We start from the raw sequence: 22,194 nt of genomic DNA, 5'->3' as shown, positions 1-22,194 counted from the left end.
CAAACCGAGGGCCTTGCACATGCTGGGCAGGCATCCTACCACTGAGCTATATCCCCAGCCCCCAGCCCTTGATGTCAGCTGGTTTTATGGCTTATTTTGCTCAAAAGAGCACAGCAGAAGTGGTCTGGAGCTTGCAAATTCAGGTCTCAAGAAAACTACTTTCTGCCCCTTGGATCCTTAAACCATTAAGAATTCCAGAATACTGGATGGAGAAAGGCCACTTGGAATGACTCTGGTGGATGAGATACCTTATGGAAAGAGAGGCCACAAGGAGGAGCCCTTACGGACCAGGAATGGAAGTAAAGAAGCATTTGTATGTTGCAGACCTGTCTTAGGAAGTTTGGACTGACATAACAGAATATCATTGACCAAGTGTCCTATTAACAGTCAAACTTTTATTTCTCACAGTACTGAAGGTTAGAAGTCTGAGATTGAGTGCCAGCATGGTTCTGGTGAGGGCTCTCTTCCAGTTTGTGGATGACTCACTTCTCCTTGTGTCCTCTTATGGCAGGGAGAGGAAGGGAGGAACGAGTGGGTATAGGGGAGACAGGTAGAGATAGAGATAGATAGAGGGAGTGAGTCTGACTCACAATTTCTAGTGTTCCTTTTATAAGGGCACCGATCCCACGAAAGGCTCCGCCCTTTATGACCTGATTACTTTCCAAAGGTTTTACCACCTAATATCATTATACCAGAGGTTAGAATTTCAACATATGAATCTGGGGGACACAAACATTCATTTCTTAACAAAATCTCTTCAGTATGACTGCAACCACACAAAAGACCTCAAGTAAAATTGGAAGAAACTCTTGATAATTCAGTCATGATATATAATAAAGCTGCTATTGTTTTAAGTCACAAAGTTTTGAGATTTTTACATAGCAATAGATAACAAAAACAGAAAGTGGAATCACCTGGGATGCCACTGTAACAAAAACGTAAAACATGTGACATTGACTATGGGACCGCAACTTGTAGGTAGATGCCAGAAAGTCTTGAGTAGACTGTAAGTAAGGGCAGATAAAATTGTTACTGGATGCTGGACAAAGGCAGCCTCCACTTATGTACTGATGGAGTTTAGCAACACCGTCAACAATGGTAACATGCAAGAGAAAAAGGCATACCTGATGAACTTGTGGATGTGACTAAGGAGACTTCCAGAAAGAATGTTCCAGGTACCAATTGGTTTCTTTTAATTGCTGAAATATGAATATAGTATCCAACCCAGGATTTCGCTGGCAAAGGTTAAACCCAAGTTGCTGCCAGCTAAATATTAGGACTTCTTTGATTTTTTCTGTTAAACAAGACTGTTGCTAAGAATCTTAAGGGCATTGTTTCACAGCACCGGACTCTCTAACCAAGGCAATGGGGAACTGTCTCAAAGAGATGTGGGTGTAGCTCTTCTCCATGGAGTGAATGATAATTTGATATACAGGAAGCTCACACAGTTCTTCTTCCTCTTCCTCCTCCTCCTCCCCTCCCCCTCTCTTCCCTTCTCCTCAATCTCCTTCTAGACAGCATAATTAACAGAAAAACTTAAAGTTTAACATAGAGAAAAATATAACTTGTAATTTCAGAGAGAGCTATTCTGGAAACCTTGTTTATATTATTAAGTAATATTATAATTATAATAATTTAATTATTAAGTAATAATTATTATAATAATATAATTACTTAACCCTTATTTTGTATACAATATTGTGTTATATGTATACATACAACCCTTAGATGGGCTGGGGATATAGTGCAGTTGGTAGTGTGTTTGCCACGTAAGCACAAGGCCCTGGGTTCAATCCCCAGCACTGCTTTAAAAAAAAATTGTAATAATACAACCCTTAGAAAAACACCTTTATGGAGAACCATATAAAAACAGTATCTTAATTTCTCTTTATTGAGAAATCATTCACATGCCATAAAATTCACTTGGGAATATTTATGCTGTTATGATGAACCCCTGAAGGTAGTACAAATCTATATTCCTTCAGGCTATCACATATATCACAAGTAGTTGATTTAAAAAAATATTTTTATTTTATATTTTTTGCAGTACTGGGAATTGAACCCAGGAACTTGCTCATGCTAGGCAAGTGCCCTACCACTAGGCTATATTCCCAGACCAAGAAGTTTTTTTTTTTTTTTTTTATATATATTGAGTTTTAAAATACACTAAACAATATCCAACACCCTTACAGTGATTCTCAAATGTTAGCTGCATCAGAATCTCCTCAAGGGTTTGTTAACACATAGGTAACTGGGCCTTACGTACCCTCAGTTTCTGATCTAGTGGTTTTGAGTAGGTCAAAAAAATTAGTATTCCTTGCAAGTTTGCAAGTAAAACTGGTACTGCTGGTTGAGAGACCACATTTTAAGAATTACTGGTACATTACTTCCAAGTTATCATTTTTTGCCATATCTATCATATTTATACCTTCCTTTCTTCTCCCCATAATTTTTAAAAGCAGATTTCTGACATTTCTCTTACCATTTCACCCCTAAATACTTCCACGCTTCTATACCTCAAAAAAGGACTTTTAGAAATTATTTATTAACACACCTAGAAGTTAACAGTTCTTAATTAATATTATCTAACTGAAATCATTAATTTTTCTGATTATCTCAAAAACACTTTCTATGATTGGTTTGTTCAAATGAGATTCAAACAAGGTCAACCTATTCCATTTTGCTGTTATGACTCTTTCAAATCGATTTTAATCCAGAACAGTGGTTCCTTCCTTTTTCTCCTGCCACTGACTTATTAACAAAATCAGGTCAGTTATCTTATAGAGTGCCCTGTGCTCTGGATTGGGAAAATTGCTTCCTTATAGCGACATTTAACGTGTCCTTCTATTCACATATTTCTTTGTAAACTGGGAGTTGGAAGTAAGAATTCATCTGATTCAGCTTTAAATTTAGCAAACATATCTCGTTGGCACGGCAATGTAATTTATATTGCATCATATCAGGAGGTATATAATGTCTGTCTCTCTCTCTCTTTTTTTTGGAAATGAGGATTGAACTCAGGGGCTTTACCATTGAGCATATCCCCAGCCCTTTTAAAAAATCTTTTATTTTGAGACAGGGTCTCACTAAATTGCTGACAGTCTTGATAAATTGTTAAGGCTGGCCTTGAACTTGGTGATGCCTCTTGAGTCGCTGGGATTACAGGTATGTGTGGCTGTCTCACTTTTAGTGATGTTCAATTGGTGGATTCAAGTGGTAATGGTTTAATCTTTTTTTAAAAAAAAAAATATATATATATATATTTAAGTTGTAGGTGGGCACAATACCTTTATTTTATTTATTTATTCTTATGTAGTGCTGAGGAGTGAACCCAGTGCCTCACAAGTGCTAGGCAAGCACTTTACCACTGAGCTACAACCCCAGCCTGGTACTGTACAGTGAACTACCAGACTTCCTTCTAATAGTTTTATCATCCATTAATGAGCACTGCTTACATAAGTGGTTTTTAAAATTAACTAGATTTAATTAACTAAATTTCCTTCAATTAGAGTGTTCTAGTCAGCTTTTTCGCTGCGGTGACTAAAAGACCTGACAAGAACAATTTTATTTGGGGGCTCATGGTTTCAGAGGTCTCAGTCCATAGATAGCTGGCTCCATGCCTCAGGGCCCAAGGTGAGGCTGAACATCATGGTGAAAGAGTGGAGTGGAGGGAAGCGACTCACATGATCAGGAAGCAGAGACTCCACCACCAGATAAAAATATATATACCCCTGCCAGGTGTGGTGGTGCATGCCTGTAATCCCAGCAGCTCAGGAGGCTGAGGCAGGAGGATCACAAGTTCAAAGCCAGCCCCGGAAACTTAGCAAGGCGCTAAGCAGCTCAGTGAGAACCTGTCTCTACAAAAAAAGGATTGGGGATGTGGCTCAGTGGTTAAGCGCTCCTGAGTTAATTCCTGGTACCCGCCCCCAGAAAAAATATATATATTCACACATACCTCTAACACACACCCCCAATGCCTACCTCCTCCAGCCACATTCTACCTGCCTTCAGTTACCACTCAATCAGGATTAATTCACTGATGGGTTAAGGTTCTCATAACCCAATCATTTCACCTCTGTTCTTTGCACTTACGCATGAACTTTTGGGGGTCATTTAGTATCCAAAACATAACATAGAATTATTTATTTAAATTTCTTTTTTTAGTTGTAGATGAACACAATACCTCTATTTTATTTTTATGTGGTGCTGAGGCTTGAACCCAGTGCCTCACACATGCTAGGCAAGTGCTCTACCACTGAGCTACAACCCCAGACCAACACAGGGTTATTTGGTGATTCAAAAATATAGTTTGTATAGGAAGTGGGTTAATTTTTTTCTTTTAATTTATAATTTTCAAAGTAAGCACTGGGTACCTGTCCATATTGAGTTGCATTCTCTGAAATTCACATATTAAAGTGCTAACCCTCAGTACCTATGTTTAAGTCTTTAAAAGAGGCATTTAAGCCAGGCCTGGTGGCATCGCCTGTAATTTCAGCAACTTAAGAGGCTGAGGCAGGAGGATCATGAGTTCAAAGCCAGCCACAGCAACTTTGCAAGGCCCTGAGGAACTTGGTGAGACCCTGTCTCAAAATAAAACATAAAAAGGACTGGGAATGTGGCTTAGTGGTTAAGTGCTCCTGGGTTCAATCCCTGGTACCAAAAAAAAAAAAAAGGCAATTAAGTTAAAACGAAGTCATTAGGGTAGGTTCTAATCTAATCCAGTATATTGTTCTTAGAAATAGAGGAAATTTGGACACAGGTACAGAGGGAAGATCATGTATAGAAGGCCATCTATTAGCTAAGGATGGGTCTCAGAAGAAATCTATTGTGTTAACATCTTGATCTCAGATTTGTAGCCTTTTGAAGTATTATTATTATATTTGGTAGTAGGGTTTGAATGCAGGGGCGCTTAACACTGAACCACATTCCCAGCCCTTTTTTGAGATGGGGGTCTAGTTAAGTTGCTTTAGGGCCTTGTTAAATTATTGAAGCCAGCTTTGAACTTAACACTTCTCCTGCCTCGGCCTCTCTAGCCACTAGGATTATGTGTGAGTGTCACCAGGTCTGGCAGCCTTCAAAATTATAATATAAATTTCTGTTGTTTAAGCCACCAACTTTATGGTACTTTGTTATGCGAGCACAAGTAAATAAATACATGCCCTAACTACTTCTAATGGTGAACAGTGATTTTTTTGTGTATGGGGCTAGGGATTGAACCTAGGAGGCAAGCACTCTACCAATAGACCATATCCTCAGCCCTGAATTATAAATTATTTTTTTGCAGTTCTGGGGATTGAACTGGGTGCTCTCTATATTGAGCTTCATCTCCAGCCTCTTTTATTTTTTGAACCTTGCTAAATTGCCAAGACTCCTGCTGCAGCCTCCCAACTCATTGGGATTACGGGCCCACTAATTCTTTTTCATATCACTATGAATACATGGATTTTATATATTCAATGTATCTCAATCAGTCATTTTTCTTTTGGATGTTGAAATTTTTCCATACTTGACTCGAGGAAGGCCTAGAGGAAAATGACTTTTGTTTCTCTTTCATATGACCATAGCAGTCTTTGGTAACTTCCCAGCTTCCAGGTAGAAGGTGTTCCAGGCTCAGGTGGTGTATTTTGTCTCAGACATAGAATCAGCTATCTTAGTTCATTATGTCCCATCCTATATATATGTCCTATATATAGTACGATGGGACATGATGGGTTTTAAAAATGGTATAATCTGGGCATACAGTTATTAACTGCTACTAGGTTATCACTGTTGAAGGTTTTTATAGAGCTTTTATTTTTTATATTTGTAGCTTTCACCTCTGAACACATTAACAAAGTTATTTGCTCCATATCTACCAAGTTTGGTGTGTGTGTGGTAACTAGGAGTACCTGGGGTGCTCAAACTCTGAGTTACACTCCAAGACCTTTCTTTTTTTTTTTAAATTTTGAGACAGGGTCTTGCTAAATTGCAAGGCTGGCCTTAAATTTTAATCCTCTTGCCTCAGCCTCCTAGCTGGGATTACAGGCATGCACTGCTGCACCTGGCAATACAAAGATTTTTTGTTAGGCTATTAAATGAAGTTTAAATTTTGCCCTTCTGTCCTTAAAACATATAAATATTTCTAAGACTACAAAATCAAAGTTTTTTTTTATGTTTTAAGAGAATGAAAATAGTTCTTCTTTGTAGTATTATGTCATCAACTTGATGTAGTCAATTTGTTTTAAAACAGTCTTTTTGGCACTGTCAGACAATACTCTTATTTTATAAGAAGGATTAGAAAATGGTTGTCTTCAAGCTTAATGAGAATTGAGGTGAAAAGGCAGAAGTGGGAAGAAACCATTCTAGGATCTCACCTTCCTACTTACATGCATCATTTAATAGTTCACCAATGATTTCCCAGCAATTCATCTAAGATTCTCCGAACAGACGGTTCCATGAGAAAACATTTTAATCATTGCCTCAATTTAGGTAATCCTGGCCATGTCACAAACATGGAAGTCTTAATATTTCCAGGCTCTTGTTTGTCCTTGAATACCAAAGCCTACTGATCTATTTTGAATATGTCTTCCAACACTGCTAATTGTCATATTTACTTAACTGAAGGAGTCACAATTAAAAACAGAAATTGCATCCAGAAATTCTCTTGGGGGTCAATATTTTTACCATGAAATATTTGAATTCATTTTTGCCCCAGTAAAAAGAATACATGCAAACACACACACACACACACACACACACACACACACATTCTTTTTAAAATATACTTTTTTTTTTTTAAATAGTGGCTTCAGATTCACAGCAAAATTGAGAGGAAGATACAGGAATTTCTTATACTTGAATTGCTACCTCATATGCATCATCCCATTATCAACCTCACTCTCTAGAGTGTTATACTTGTTACAAGTGATGAACTTGGACTAACAAATCATTATCACCCAAAGTCCACAGTTTACATCAAGGTTCACTCTTGGTGTTGTACATTCTGTGGGTTTGAACGGATGTCTAATGACATGTATTTGCCATGATAGTATCATACAGAGTAGTTTCACTCCCTGAAAAATCCTGTGTTCTGCTTGTTCAACTCTCCCTTCCATCTAACACTTGGACATCACAGAGCATTTCACTGTCTCCATCATTTTGCCTTTTCCAGAGCGTCATATAGTTGGAATCATAGCACATAGTCTTTCCAGATTGGCTCCTTTCACTTAAGTTTTCTCTGTGTCTTTTCATTGCTTTAGGTCCTATTTAAAAAGCATTGGGCACTGTTTCATTGTTCAGATATACCAGTTTATTGAGTCACCTACTGAAGGACACACTAGTTTCTTCCAGGTTTGAATCATGAATAAAGCTGACATAAAAAAATAATATGCAGGTTTTGTGTGGACAGTTTTCAACTTATTTGGGCAAACATCAAGAAATGTAATGATTGGGTCATATGGCAAGAGAATGCTTAATTTTGTAAAAAAGTGCCAAACTGTCTTCAAAGGGGCTGTGCCATTTTGCATTCCTACAAGCAATGAACACGAATTCCTCTTGTTCCACATCCTTACCAGCACTTGGTGTTTTCACTGTTCTTGATTTTGGTCATTCTAACAGTTATGTAGGTACTTCCTCATCTCTACTGTTAGCTAGACTGCACTATTCACTATATATAGAATATCATTTGCCTACTGTGGGAAAAGCATATTTGAGTAGAAAATAGAATTCTAAAGTCAGATGGAACTGGTTTTATGGAACCTAATAGTTACCAACAATGGCAGTGCAAAAAAATTGCCTAACCTTTTACAAACTTGGTGTCCTTAGCTGTAAAAAGGGGTGTAACAACACTTACTTCTACTTGAGCAGTAAATTAGGTCATGAAAATGTAAAGTGGTCAGCACAGTGCCTGGCACACAGATGGGCTTTATTTATTTATTTTTAAAAATATTTTTAGTTGTAGATGGACACAATAACTTTATTTTATTTATTTATTTATTTATTTATTTATTTATTTATTTATTTATTTATTTATTTATTTATGTGGTGCTGAGGATTGAACTTAGTGCTTTACACGTTAGGCAAGTGTTCTACCACTAAGCTACAAACCCAGACCAGACAAATAGGGTTTTAATAATCATCTTCTTTTTGGGTACCAAGGGTTGAATCAGGCACTTGACCACTGAGCCATTTCATATTTTGTTTAGAGACAGGGTCTCACTGAGTTGCTTAGCACCTTGCTTTTGCTGAGGCTGGCTTTGAACTCTTGATCCTCCTGCCTCAGCCTCCCGAGCAGCTGGGATTGTAGGTATGTGTCACTGTGCCCAGCTTAATAATCATCTTTTAATCTAAAAAATTCTTACAACAGGAACTGAAAAAAAAAATTTTTGATCTTAAAGATGACTATTAGTATATTTTTACTTCCTCTCTTAATTTTTAGGTCATTTTGGGTAATCCACCTCTATTTTAAAATGAGTACCAAACGGGGTTCCTATTTACTTCAGTTGGCCAGGAAGCCAATGTATTAAGCAGTCTTTTTAGTCCTGCTAATTTATATAAAGGTAATATAAAAACACAGCTACTCTAATCAAGTGTTCTGTTGGCTACCAAATAAGGCATCCTAAAGATAATTTTAGAGGGGAATCTCTAAATAATTTGCCAAGATCACTCAAAAAAAGCTCCAAGTTTCTTTGGAGATCTTGTATTGCACTTGAAAAAGTATTTTCTCTCAATAAAATGAAACACATGATATTTAATCTAATTCTAAATTTCATCTTGATAGTGAGACATCTGGTGGGAGCAATGTTTTCCTTAGGGTTGATACTATTTTTTCTTGTTAAGTAATCATTTTGTCTTTTGTTAGTTGTTAAAAAGGCATTCTCCAATAGTTTTCAATTCATTCGAAATCACTATAACCCCAAATTATAAAAAGTTGCTCTTCAAAGTGCACATTCTAGGAGATTTTGAGGTGTATTATGTCAAAATGTAAACATTAGGTAATGCTGAATTAAGGAGATTTAATGGGTCTTTTCATTGCAAAACTGCAATTCATACTTTTTTTTTTTTTTTGCACTGGGGGTTGAAGTCAGGGGTGCTTTACCACTGATCTACTTCCCCAGCCATTTTTTATTTTAAGACAGGGTCTTGCTAAGTTGCTGAGGTTGGCCTTGAACTTGAAATCTTCTTATCTTAGCCTCCTGAGTCACTGGGATTACATGTGCCACTGTGCTTGGCAATTCACAAGTTTTAAATTGCATGCATGCAGGGGGTTTCAAGATGGCGGCCTAGAGGGTGGCTGCATTTCATGTTGCTCCAGGACTCAGGATTCAAAAGAGGAGATACTGAAACGCTTGGGACCAACTCAAAGCAGCCGGGTGACTCTCACCCCCTGGGGAGGCATCCTGGAAGGGACCGTGGTCCCGGAACGAAGGAAACTTTGTGAAGTAGAACTGCTGGCGAGACGCCCCTCCCCCCGCTGGAGCAGTGAACTCGGACAGCTGGGAGCGCCGTAAAGGAGGCCGCTCGGCACAGCGCTGGGACTCGGAGCAACCACTGGGGCTCTGGCGGCTGCCCAGGGGAAGAGTGGCGAGGAGAGCTGTGTGGACTCAGGACACCGGGGCCTGCCCTGAGGAGGAGGAGGAGGAGCGTGGCCACTTGGATTCGGAGTGACTGCACCAGAGCTACAGGCGGTTGCCAGAGGAGAAGCTGCGCGGCGAGCTGTTTGGACTCAGAACGACGCTTCTGAACACCGGGGCCTGCCCTGAGGAAGAGGAGGAGGAAGAGGAGCGCGGCCGCTTGGATTCGGGGTGATGACACCAGAGCTATAGGCGGTTGCCAGAGAAGGGGCTGCGTGGCGAGCTGTTTGGACTCAGACCACTTCTGAACCCCGGGGCCTGCCCAGAGGAGTAGGAGGAGGAGAAGGAGGAGCGCGGCGGGTCCTTTGGACTCGCAGTGACTGCATTAGCGCTACAGGCGGCTGCTCAGAGGAGAAGGCAAGTGGTGAGTTGTTTGGACTTAAAGGGACAGCTCCTGAACACAGGGGGGCTGCCTGGAGGAGAAGCGTGGTGGGACGCTTGGTCTTGAGTGGCCGCACCAGAGCTCCGGGCGGTTGCCCAGAGGACCCGTGCTGCGGGTCACGTGGACTCAGAGCCACTCAGAGTGACCGCTCCTGAACACCCCGGGGGTTATCTGGAGAAGGAGGAGGAACGGGGAGGGTCACTTCGACTCGGAGTGATTGATTGCCCAGGGCTACGGGTGGTTGGTGGAGGTGGAGGCACGCAGTGAGTTTCTTGGACTCCTAGTGACCCCACTGGAATACTGGGCGGCTGTCTGGAGGAAGAGGCATGTGGCGGGTCTCTGGGATTCAGAGTGATTGTACAGGGCCCCAGGTGGCTGCTCAGAGGAGGGGCCGCATAGCCAGGCGATTAGGTGCAGAGCAGGGTCCCAGGATCTAGGAGGCTTCTTGGTGGAAGAGCCGCACAGAGACAGGCTTAGGGCGGAGCGAAGGTTCCAGGCCTGCGGGCAGATTCTCTGAGGAAGGGCAGCCTAAGGAGAGTCATCTGCAAAGGGTGAGGCTCCCAGGCCCAGGAGGTAGGGCCGGGCCCCTGGGAACTTTGCAGAGGAAGGCAGCCCAGCCCGGGCAGTAGCTGTAAATTGAGGGGAACCTCTAGGAGGGAACTGACCAGCGAGACCTCCCCACCGGGTGAGTCTTCCCTGCTGGGTGAGGTTTCCCCACAAGGACAGTAAAACCAGAGACTCAGGCCCAAACAGGCCTTGCCTCAGCCCACAGCCTAGGTCCCCTTTGGATGACCATTGGTCAACAAGTGGAGGCACCTCTGCCCACTAGCAGGGATTATACCCCACCTGAAGGCCACCACTCCTAGAGAGGCAGCTTCCTTGTGGAGCACCGCATTATCAACTTCCTCCAAGACTTCAGCCTACTGAAGGCTAAGGGGGGATATATATAGAAATCTTCAGGGACATTGTAAGTCAATAGAGGAAATCTGCAATATCTCAGCGGTCCTCTGATACCTGAACAATATGAGAAAACAAGGAAAGAAAATGCTGCAAACAAATCTAGATGTTACATCAATAAAACCCAGTGACAGCATGGCAGAGGAAATGACAGAAAAGGAGTTCAGAATGTACATAATTAAAATGATCAGAGAAGCAAACGATGAGATGAAAGAGCAAATGCACGCACTGAATGATGAGATGAAAGAGCAAATGCAAGCATTGATTGATCGCACCAATCGACAGTTAAAAGAGCAAATACAGGAAGCAAAAGATCATTTCAATAAAGAGTTAGAGATATTGAAAAAAAAACAAACAGAAATCCTTGACATGAAGGAAACAATAAACCAAATTAAGAACTCCATAGAAAGCATATCCAATAGGATAGAACACCTGGAAGACAGAACCTCAGACATTGAAGACAAAATATTTAACCTTGAAAACAAAGTTGAACAAACAGAGAAGATGGTAAGAAATCATGAACAGAATCTACAAGAACTATGGGATATCATGAAAAGGCCAAATTTAAGAATTATTGGGATTGAGGAAGGCTTAGAGAAACAAACCAAAGGAATGAACAACCTATTCAATGAAATAATATCAGAAAATTTCCCAAATCTGAAGAATGAAATGGAAAATCAAGTTCAAGAGGCTTATAGGACTCCAAATACACAAAATTACAACAGACCCACACCAAGGCACATTATAATGAAAATACCGAACATACAAAATAAAGACAGAATTTTAAAGGCTGTGAGAGAAAAGAACCAAATTACATTCAGGGGGAAACCAATACGGATATCAGCAGATTTTTCAATCCAGACCCTAAAGCTAGAAGGGCCTGGAACAACATTTTTCAAGCCCTGAAAGAAAATGGATGCCAACCAAGAATCTTATACCCAGCAAAACTTACCTTCAAATTTGACGATGAAATAAAATCCTTCCATGATAAACAAAAGCTAAAAGAATTTACAAAAAGAAAGCCAGCATTACAGAACATTCTCAGCAAAATATTCCATGAGGAAGAGATGAAAAACAAAGAAGCAAATCAGCAAAGGGAGGAATTATCCTAAAGGAATTGTCAAATAAAGGAGGAAACAAGTTGTGTCAAACAAATAAATAAATAAAATTTAAAAAATGAACCAAATGAACGGGAAACCAAATCATATCTCTATAATAACCCTGAATGTTAATGGCCTGAATTCATCAATCAAAAGACATAGACTGGCAGATTGGATTAAAAAGAAAGATCCAACAATATGTTGCCTGCAAGAGACTCACCTCATAGAAAAAGATACCCATAGACTAAAGGTGAAAGGATGGGGAAAAACATACCATGCACATGGACTCAGCAAAAAAGCTGGAGTATCCATCCTCATTTCAGATAATGTGGACTTCAAGCCAAAGTTAGTCAGAAGGGATAAAGAAGGTCATTTCATACTGCTTAAGGGAAGCATAAATCAGCAAGATATAACAATCATAAACATCTATGCCCCAAACAGTGGCTCATCCATGTATGTCAAACAAATCCTTCTCAATTTCAGAAACCAAATAGACCATAACACAATAATACTAGGTGATTTTAACACGCCTCTCTCACCACTGGACAGATCTTCCAGACAAAAATTGAACAAAGAAACCATAGATCTCAATAACACAATCAATAATTTAGACTTAACGGACATTTATAGAATATACCATCCAACCAAGAGTGAATACACTTTCTTCTCAGCAGCACATGGATCCTTCTCTAAAATAGACCATATATTATGCCACAAAGCTAATGTTAGCAAATACAAGAAGATAGAGACACTACCATGTATTCTATCAGATCATAATGGATTGAAGTTAGAAATAAATGAAAGAGTAAAACACAGAAACTATTCCAACATCTGGAGATTAAACAATATGCTATTATATGATGAATGGATAACAGAAGATATTAGGAAGGAAATTAAAAAATTCTTAGAGGTAAATGAGAACAAAGAAACATCATATCAAAATCTCTGGGACATTATGAAAGCAGTACTTAGAGGGAAATTTATTTCATGGAGCGCATTTAATAAAAGAAGTAAAACTCAACAAATAAACGACCTAACACTACAGCTCAAAGCCCTAGAAAAAGAAGAACAGAACAGCACCAAAAGTAGTAGAAGACAGGAAATAGTTAAACTCAGAGCTGAAATCAATGAAATTGAAACAAAAGAAACAATACAAAAAATTGACAAAATAAATAGTTGGTTCTTCGAAAAAATAAACAAAATTGATAAACCTTTAGCCACACTAACAAAGAGAAGACGAGAGAAAACCCAAATCACTAAAATTCGGAATGAACAAGGAAATATCACAACAGACAGGATTGAAATACAAAACATAATTAGAAGCTATTTTGAAAATCTATACTCAAACAAATTAGAAAATTTTGAAGGCATCAACAAGTTTCTAGAGACATATGAATTGCCTAAACTGAACGAGGAGGACATAAACAATTTAAATCGACCAATTTCAAATACTGAAATAGAAGAAGTCATCAAAAGCCTACCAACAAAGAAAAGTCCGGGACCAGATGGGTTCTCAGCCGAGTTCTACAAAACCTTTAAAGAAGAGCTCATTCCAATACTTCTCAAAGTATTCCATAAAATAGAAGAGGAGGGAACCCTCCCAAACTCATTCTATGAAGCCAATATCACACTGATACCTAAACCAGACAGAGACTCATCAAGGAAAGAAAATTTCAGACCAATATCCTTAATGAACATCGATGCAAAAATTCTCAACAAAATTTTAGCAAATCGCATACAAAAGCATATTAAAAAGATAGTGCACCATGATCAAGTGGGTTTCATCCCAGGGATGCAAGGTTGGTTCAACATCAGGAAATCAATAAACGTAATTCACCACATTAATAGACTTAAAGTCAAAAATCACATGATTATTTCAATAGATGCAGAAAAAGCATTTGATAAAATACAGCACCCCTTCATGCTCAAAACACTAGAAAAAATAGGGATAGTGGGAACATCCCTTAACATTGTAAAGGCCATTTATGTTAAGCCCATGGCTAATATCATTCTAAATGGTGAAAAACTGAAAACATTCCCCCTAAAAACTGGAACAAGGCAGGGATGCCCTCTTTCACCACTTCTATTCAACATCGTTCTTGAGACTCTGGCCAGAGCAATTAGACAAACCAAAGAGATTAAAGGGATACGAATTGGGAAAGAAGAGCTCAAACTATCCCTGTTCGCTGATGACATGATTATATATTTAGAGGAACCTGGAAATTCCACCAGAAAACTCTTAGAACTCATAAGTGAATTCAGTAAAGTAGCAGGTTACAAGATCAATGCCCATAAATCCAACGCATTTTTATACATAAGTGATGAATCTTCAGAAAGAGAAATTAGGAAAACTACCCCATTCACAATAGCCTCGAAAAAAATAAAATACTTGGGAATCAATCTCACAAAAGAGGTGAAAGACCTCTACAATGAGAACTATACAACACTAAAGAAAGAAATTAAAGAACACCTTAGAAGATGGAAAGATCTTCCATGTTCTTGGATAGGCAGAATTAATATTGTCAAAATGGCCATACTACCTAAAGTGCTATACAAATTCAATGCAATTCCAATTAAAATCCCAATGATGTACCTTACAGAAATAGAGCAAGCAATTATGAAATTCATCTGGAAGAATAAGAAACCCAGAATAGCTAAAGCAATACTTAGCAGGAAGAGTGAAACAGGGGGTATTGCAATACCAGATCTTCAACTCTACTACAAAGCAATAGTAACAAAAACGGCATGGTATTGGTACCAAAATAGAAAGGTAGATCAATGGTATAGAATAGAGGACACGGACACAAACCCAAATAAATACAATTTTCTCATACTAGACAAAGGTGCCAAAAATATGCAATGGAGAAAAGATAGCCTCTTCAACAAATGGTGCTGGGAGAATTGGAAATCCATATGCAACAGAATGAAACTAAACCCATATCTCTCACCATGCACGAAACTAAACTCAAAATGGATTAAGGACCTCGGAATCAGACCAGAGACCCTGCAGGTTATAGAAGAAAAAGTAGGTCCAAATCTTCACCTTGTTGGTCTAGGATCAGACTTCCTTAACAGGACTCCCATAGCACAAGAAATAAAAGCTAGAATCAACCACTGGGATAGATTCAAACTAAAAAGCTTTCTCTCAGCAAAGGAAACTATCAGCAATGCGAAGAAAGAGCCTAAAGAGTGGGAGAATATCTTTGCCAATCATACTTCAGATAGAGCACTAATCTCCAGAATCTATAAAGAACTCAAAAAACTTTACTCCAAGAATTCAAATAATCCAGTCGACAAATGGGCTAAGGAAATGAATAGACACTTCACAGAAGAAGATCTACAAGCAATCAGCAAACATATGGAAAAATGTTCAACATCTCTAGTAATAAGAGAAATGCAAATCAAAACCACCCTAAGATTCCATCTCACCCCAATTAGAATGGCGATTATCAAGAATACGAGCAACAACAGGTGTTGGCGAGGATGTGGGGAGAAAGGTACACTCATACATTGCTGGTGGGGCTGCAAATTAGTGCAGCCACTCTGGAAAGCAGTGTGGAGATTCCTTAGAAAACTTGGAATGGACCCGCCATTTGACCCAGCTATCCCACTCCTTGGCCTATACCCAAAGGACTTAAAATCAGCATACTACAGAGACACAGCCACATCAATGTTCATAGCTGCTCAATTCACAATAGCCAGACTGTGGAACCAACCTAGATGCCCTTCAATTGATGAGTGGATAAAGAAACTGTGGTATATATATACAATGGAATATTACTCAGCCATAAAGAATGATAAAATTATGGCATTTGCAGGCAAATGGATGAAATTGGAGAATATCATGCTAAGTGAGATAAGCCAATCTCAAAAAGCCAAAGGACGAATGATATCGCTAATAAGTGGAGGATGACACATAATGGGGGGGAGGGAAGGGTTAGTGTTAGGGTTAGAGTTAGGGTTAGGGAGGGGGGCAAGTATGGAGGAAGGAAGTACTGTATAGAGGGTAAAGAGGGGTGGGAGGGGTGGGGGGAAGGGAAAAAATAACAGAATGAATCAAACAACATTACTCTATGTAAATTTATGATTACACAAATGGTATGCCTTTACGCCATGTACAAACAGAGAAACAACATGTATCCCATTTGTTTACAATAAAAAAAATATATAAATTGCATGCATGCCATGATTAGTGGTGAGAGAAAATCTTGTGCTATACTACTCCATCCTGCTGAGATGTGATTTCACCCTTTGTGTCCAGTATATCTATGCTGTACATACTATCTGTTACTCAGGTAAAAGTGAGTAACAGAAAGTATTAAAAGTGGCTGTGTGACTTAATTTAGCCAATGAAATGTCACTTGGGATGGGAGCACTTTGATATGAAAGTTTTGAGACTGAAGCAACCTGAAAGTGCTGAGTGAACTGGTGTACAGCATAGATCTCTAGTGGACTTGATGTAAGAGAGGTACTTTTATTTTACTAAACCCTCACGTTTTGGAGTTGTCTGTTATTGCATCACAATCTATCTTATTCTGCTGGGTGTGATGGCACATGCCTGCAATCCCAGTGACTTGGAAGGCTAGGCGAGAAGGAGCACATATTTTGAGTCCAGCATAGGCAACTTAGTGAGGTCCTGTTTCAAGAGAAAAATTAATCCCCCCCGTAGTGCTGCTGGGCCTGCAGGTCTACATGTCAAGCCACAGATGCTGGTCTCTGTTTTGTAGGATGGGTTTGTTAAAGTTGTCAAGAAAAAGGACTACTTTAAGAGATATCAAGAGAAATCTAGAGGAAGATGAGAGGCAAAACTGGTAACTATGGTTTGGAAATGCTTGGGGATAAGAGGACAAAAATAAGTACAACACACCCAAATACAGGATGATAGTTCACATAACTAACAAGAGATATCACTTGTCAGATTGCTTAAGCCTGTATAAAAGATGATATGATGGTCTGTGCAGCTTATGCACATGAACTATCAAAATATGGTGTGAAAGTTGACCTAAAAAATTATGCTGCAGCATATTGTACTGGTCTGCTACTGGCCCGCAGCCTTCTCAATAGGTTTGTAATGGACAAGATCTATGAAGGCCAAGTGGAGGTGCTGGAGATGAATGCAATGTGAAAATCATTGATGATTAACCTGGTGCCTTCACCTGCTACATGGATGCAGGTTTTGCCAAAACTGCAATTGGCAATGAAGTTTTTTGGGCCCTGAAGTGAGTTGTGGATGGAGGCTCATCCATCCTTCATAGAACTAAATGATTCCCTGGTTATGATTCTGAAAGGGAGGAGTTCAATGCAGAAGTACATTGAATCACATCATGGGTCAGAATGTTGGACATACTACGTTTTATCTAATGGAAGATGAAGATGCTTACAAGAAGCAATTCTCTCAGGATATAAAGAGCTTTATTCCAGACATGATGGAGATGTATAATAAAGATCATTTTGATGACAGAATCCAGCCTATGAGAAGAAGCCCAAGAGAAAAGATAAAAAGAGATGAAATGTCCCAAAACATCTCTTGCCCAGAATGACGGGTAGCTCAAAAGAAGGCAAGCTTACTCAGAGCTTGTGAACAGGCTGCTGAGAGCTAAACCAAACAACAGTTTTCCTATGAAGATTTTTCAGATAAAGACAATAAATAAACTTACTGAGCAAGCAACTAAAAAGGAAAATTTAAAAAGGGCTAGAAACCTGGCTTAGGTTCCATCCTCAGTACCCTCTCACCCCTGCCCACCCACCTCCTAAAAAAGAGCAAGACTAGGAGGCAGGTATAGTGGCACATGAGTATAGTCCCAGTTACTCAGGACACTGAGGCAGAAGGCTCACTTGAACTTATAAGTTTAGAATCATCTAGGTGACATAGTGATATCTTGTATCAAGAGCAAAACAAAACAGCAAGACTGGTTTGGTCCCTCCCTGGTCTGTTCTTGCCATGAAACATTTACCATGAAGTCCTCACCAGAGCTGAGCCAATGTCAGTGCCATTCCTTGAAACTCCTTAAGCTAAATACTTTTTCTTTTTGTGATGTTGGGGATTGAACTAGGCCTTGGAATGCTAAATGTGCATGCTACCACTGAGCTACATCCTAGTTTCCCTCTTTTCTTTATAAATTATCCAACTTCAGGTATTTTGTTACAGCAATGAAAAATTGACTAATACAGATATAACCAAGCCCTGAAAGCACATAAACATATTGCTGCTTTTCTTTTCCTTTCTCTGTCTCTCTCTCTCTCTTTCTATACACACACACATATACACACATAACTTTTGTTTCCTATTCCTCAGCTTTCTATACAGGTTCAGTAAATCTCTGGATTTGCAACTAAGCTACCCAGTATTTGGGGACAAATTACTGACTCAAAGCACTTATCAGATCCTTTGTGACTTCAGGTCAACTTAATTCCTGATTGTAGCTAAAAGCTAAGATAATCAATTTATAAAAAGTTTATATTGGCTCAATGCTTTATTATTTTTTTTTTTGCAGTATGGAGGATTGAAGCCAGGGCCTCCCTCACACAGGCTAGGTAAGTGCTCTACTACTGAACTACATTTCCAGCCTCCTTTTTTTTTTGAGATAGGGTCTCACTAAATTGCCCAGACTTGCCTTGAACTTAGGATTCACCTGCCTTAGCCACCCAAGTAGCTGAGATTTTGTGGCTTGGCTTACAGTTTTAGAGGTTTCAGTCCATGATCAGTGGACCTTGTTGCTTTGGGGCATGTGGTAAGGCAGTATTACTATAGTAGTAGTGCACAGCAAAGCAAAACCTCTTACTTCATGGCCAGGAAGCCAAAAAGAGAAAAAGAGGCAGGGACTGGGGTTCTCTATTCTTTTCTCATATTCAAAGTCATTTCATTAGGCCTGACATTAGTGTTAACTCTTAACATCCTGTTTGTTTTACTGAATCTTCTTTTATCATGTAGGATAGCAGAAACCCACTAGGGTCTTCTCTGAAAACTGCCTGCTTCATTAATAGGGAAAGGTTTTGATTATATGACCTCTGTCTGTTTTGCCATGGCTGACAGAACACTTAAAATTTTATAACTATTTAGCAGTAATTGGCCAGTCCTGAAACTCTGCCTAGCTCACAAAGATCTGCAAGACCTGCTTTGTCACAGTACTTTAAAGGCTGTCAAAAGTGAAGGTAAGGAAGATATGGCTGTAAAAAGAGAAACAGGGAATTCACTCAAGGACTTGACAGTGTGAATTTAAGGGAATGGGTAGAACTGAGAGATATTGAGATTGAAGAAATAGCTAGATTTGGCCAAAAGACAGTGATAAGTTGAAGATGATTTCAGTACTCCACAACTTGGGAACGATTTCAATTAGTATTGGAGTGGCTGGTTGCTGGGCAGAGTGCTCTTTGGGGTTCTTGAGTTCTTAAAGTAATGGTTCCCCTGTTTCCACAAGTAGCAGTACGAACCCAACTACAGAACTTCACTACTAAAAGAGCAATAAATGATTTAGGAATTACTTTGTTAGGGCAATTATTGAGATGCTTATAAAATGTGGGCTAGTTAGCTTTCCTCTTTTTCATAGATAAAGTACATGCAGACATCGATTTCATAAATACACGGTTTTGGTGACAAGGGTACTAGACTGTGAGAGTATAAACATGCATATTTATGAACAATACTAAGAAAAATATAAAACCAAAACTGTATCAAGTTGCATGTGTCCTTGAAATTATCCAAAATTACACAGAGCTCTTTAACATACCTTAGTAGATCATTTTATAAGATTAAGAAAAAACCTTAATACAATTTTATTATAATAGTGGCTCAGTGTCTGCTTATGAGTCCCTATTTGGAGAGTTCTGGCTGAAAGAAATTTGCCAATTGGATTGGGGTTTGAAATCTAGCTTCTGCCATTTACTAGTTTTGTAACTTTCTCTAAATAACTCGACCTTTCTAATATTTTGTTCCCTCATCTGTAAACTGGGGATAGCAACTAACTCTCATTCTTTCCATTATTAGAATCTTAGAAAAAAGCTATTATCACAATTTTTGGACAGTTACAACAAATAAGTAAATGCCCACGAGGGGACTCAAATGAAAGAATCCCTTCTCCAGTGGAGTTCATGGAATATAGTCAGTAAGTGTGGGCGAGATGGGACATAACCTTAAAACTAACCATAGCTCCTGTTTATGAGACTTTCCAATGTGTCCTGGGTGCAGTTAGTACCAACTTTACATACATTATCTCATTTTATTTTCACAATAACCTCCTAAGATGGACTCCAGCCAGAGAAGTTGTCCAGGGTCTGAGAGTAATGAACGGCAGAATCCAGATTTCAAGCTGTGCTTCCCAATTTTCTAAGGCCCCTACTCTTAACCACCCAGAGGAAAAGGGTGTGCGTGTCTGGAGGTGGTTTTTAAAACCCGTTCCGTGATCCACTGCCTGTGTGCGACGACAGCTCTAAGGCGAGGAAGGACTCCCTGGAACATAAGCTTCCCTTACTCCTTTTTCCCTTTAAGAAAGTTTAACAGCATCTCGCCGTCTGGATTTACCGAAACGAATTATAGGAAGGGAAGGCGCAACAAGGGCCGTGGAACTGGGCTGGCGGTCAAGCGGTGCGAAGGATGGTGAGGCTGTTCGCCCGACCTCAGGTGACCCTGATATCTCCGGGCGTGGGTGCTTTCTCTAGGGCCAAGGGTGCTTTCAGGGTCCAGCGGGCCGAGTACTGGAATGCAGGCGGGGGAGAAGACAGACAGGAGGCGGGCCGTGGGTCCTGGGGCCCACGTGCCGAAAGTGCGGAAGGCCGAGCCTCCACACGCGTCCGGACGCCTCCGCCAGATCGGCGCCAGGTCGCCCCTCCCACCTTGCTCCCGCCTCCCACGGCCGGGCCGGCCAATGGGCGGGACCTGAGCGCAGGTGCCGCCCGGCGCCTGGCCCGCCAGTTCCGCCGCCGCCGCCGCCGCCGCTGTCGTGCGTGCCGCTCGGCGGAGGGGCCGGGCCTGCGCTCTCTCCGCCTTCCTCCCCGCCTCCAGCTGCCGGCAAGACCAGTCTCCCACTGCCTGTGCCCCCGTGTCACCGTCTTCCCGGAGCACGGTGAGCCCCTCAGGGACCCCGCGGGCGCGCCCTCCGCCCGATCTTGGGTGTCCGGGCCCGGGTTTTTTGAGGCTGGCGCCAGGCCGCGGCCCAGCGGCTGGGATGGGGAGAGGGCAGCCGGCGGCATGGGGTGTGTGGATGAATGAGGCACTCTCGGACTAGGCCGCGCGTCGGGAGGATGGCCCACTCCATTTCCCTGCACGCCCTGGCGAAAGTCTTCCTCTAAAGCCCAGACGGCCAGTGGTCCAGTCCAGAGAGGAAAGATGTTGGGCGGGGGCCCCCTTTGGCCGGGCGCCGGGCCACCCTGTGTAGGCCAGAGGACTGGACAGGCTCTTCGCATGCAGCTGTTCTTTGGAGGCCTGAAGCTTGGCCCAGAACAGGTGTCAAGACCCTGAGAAGGGAGATTCTTGGCCCTCGGAGTCTGGGTTCAGAGGTTGGAATATCACTTCAGGAGCACGGTCCCAGTGTAGCCTTCCGAGTTACTACTCGGCCAGAAGATAGGGACAGACTTACTTCCCAGCTTCTAAGACATTAGTCATCCTCATGAGTTGAGTTTGCAGTTGTAAAGTGGCCTTAATTCTGCACGGTGGAACTTGGAGCCAGGGTTCTCTAGGGACAGCGAAAGTTTTGACTTGTAAATAAAAAGGTTGAGTGGATTCGAGCCGAGGTTGGGGGAGGGGTACCTCAGTGGCAGAGCGGTTGCCTAGCTTGTGCGAAGCCCTTGGTTCATTTCCCAGCTGGGTGGTGGTGAATGGGGTTGAGTGGATCAATTTAGGATTAGAAGTATCCAGAGAATAGAGTTTGAAGGTTGCTTATAAGGATTGATGCGTTTTACCAGCATGCCAAAGGTGGGGGACTTGGTTGGAAGGATCCTAGTACCTGATGTGTGTTCTTCGTGTGAAAATGGGATTTGTGGGGATATGGGGGAAAACATGTTACAGATAATAGAAAATGGTTTGGTGAGAAGTGACTTTGTTGCTAGTGGTTCTAGAATGGATTTGTTCTTTTTGTGGTACTGGGGATTGAATTCAGGGCGCGTGCAAGCTAGGCAAATGAGCTACCACTAAACTACTTCTTTAGCTCAT

At 40.9% G+C, this 22,194-nt stretch overlaps 1 protein-coding gene and 1 pseudogene across 2 annotated transcripts in view; both read left to right on the top strand.

Moving 5' to 3' along the window:
* Positions 1-226: 226 nt before the first annotated feature.
* On the top strand, positions 227-17,684 carry LOC306655761 (large ribosomal subunit protein uL18-like; annotated as a pseudogene). Its single transcript has 2 exons — positions 227-313; positions 16,778-17,684. The product of its transcript is annotated as a large ribosomal subunit protein uL18-like (transcript).
* Positions 17,685-20,950: 3,266 nt separating this feature from the next.
* The window catches only part of OLA1 (Obg like ATPase 1), a 157,151-nt gene continuing 155,907 nt past the window's right edge, over positions 20,951-22,194 (top strand). Inside the window, exon 1 of the mRNA XM_079135065.1 lies at positions 20,951-21,109. The gene's annotated coding sequence lies outside the window, so the exon portion shown is untranslated. The remainder of the gene's footprint in view (positions 21,110-22,194) is intronic.

This window comes from Sciurus vulgaris, assembly GCF_902686455.1.
Source record: "Sciurus vulgaris genome assembly, chromosome: 3".
Classification (NCBI taxonomy): domain Eukaryota; kingdom Metazoa; phylum Chordata; class Mammalia; order Rodentia; family Sciuridae; genus Sciurus; species Sciurus vulgaris.
The sequence above is the reverse complement of the archived record's forward strand: the minus strand, read 5'-3'. Positions and strand labels throughout refer to the sequence as shown.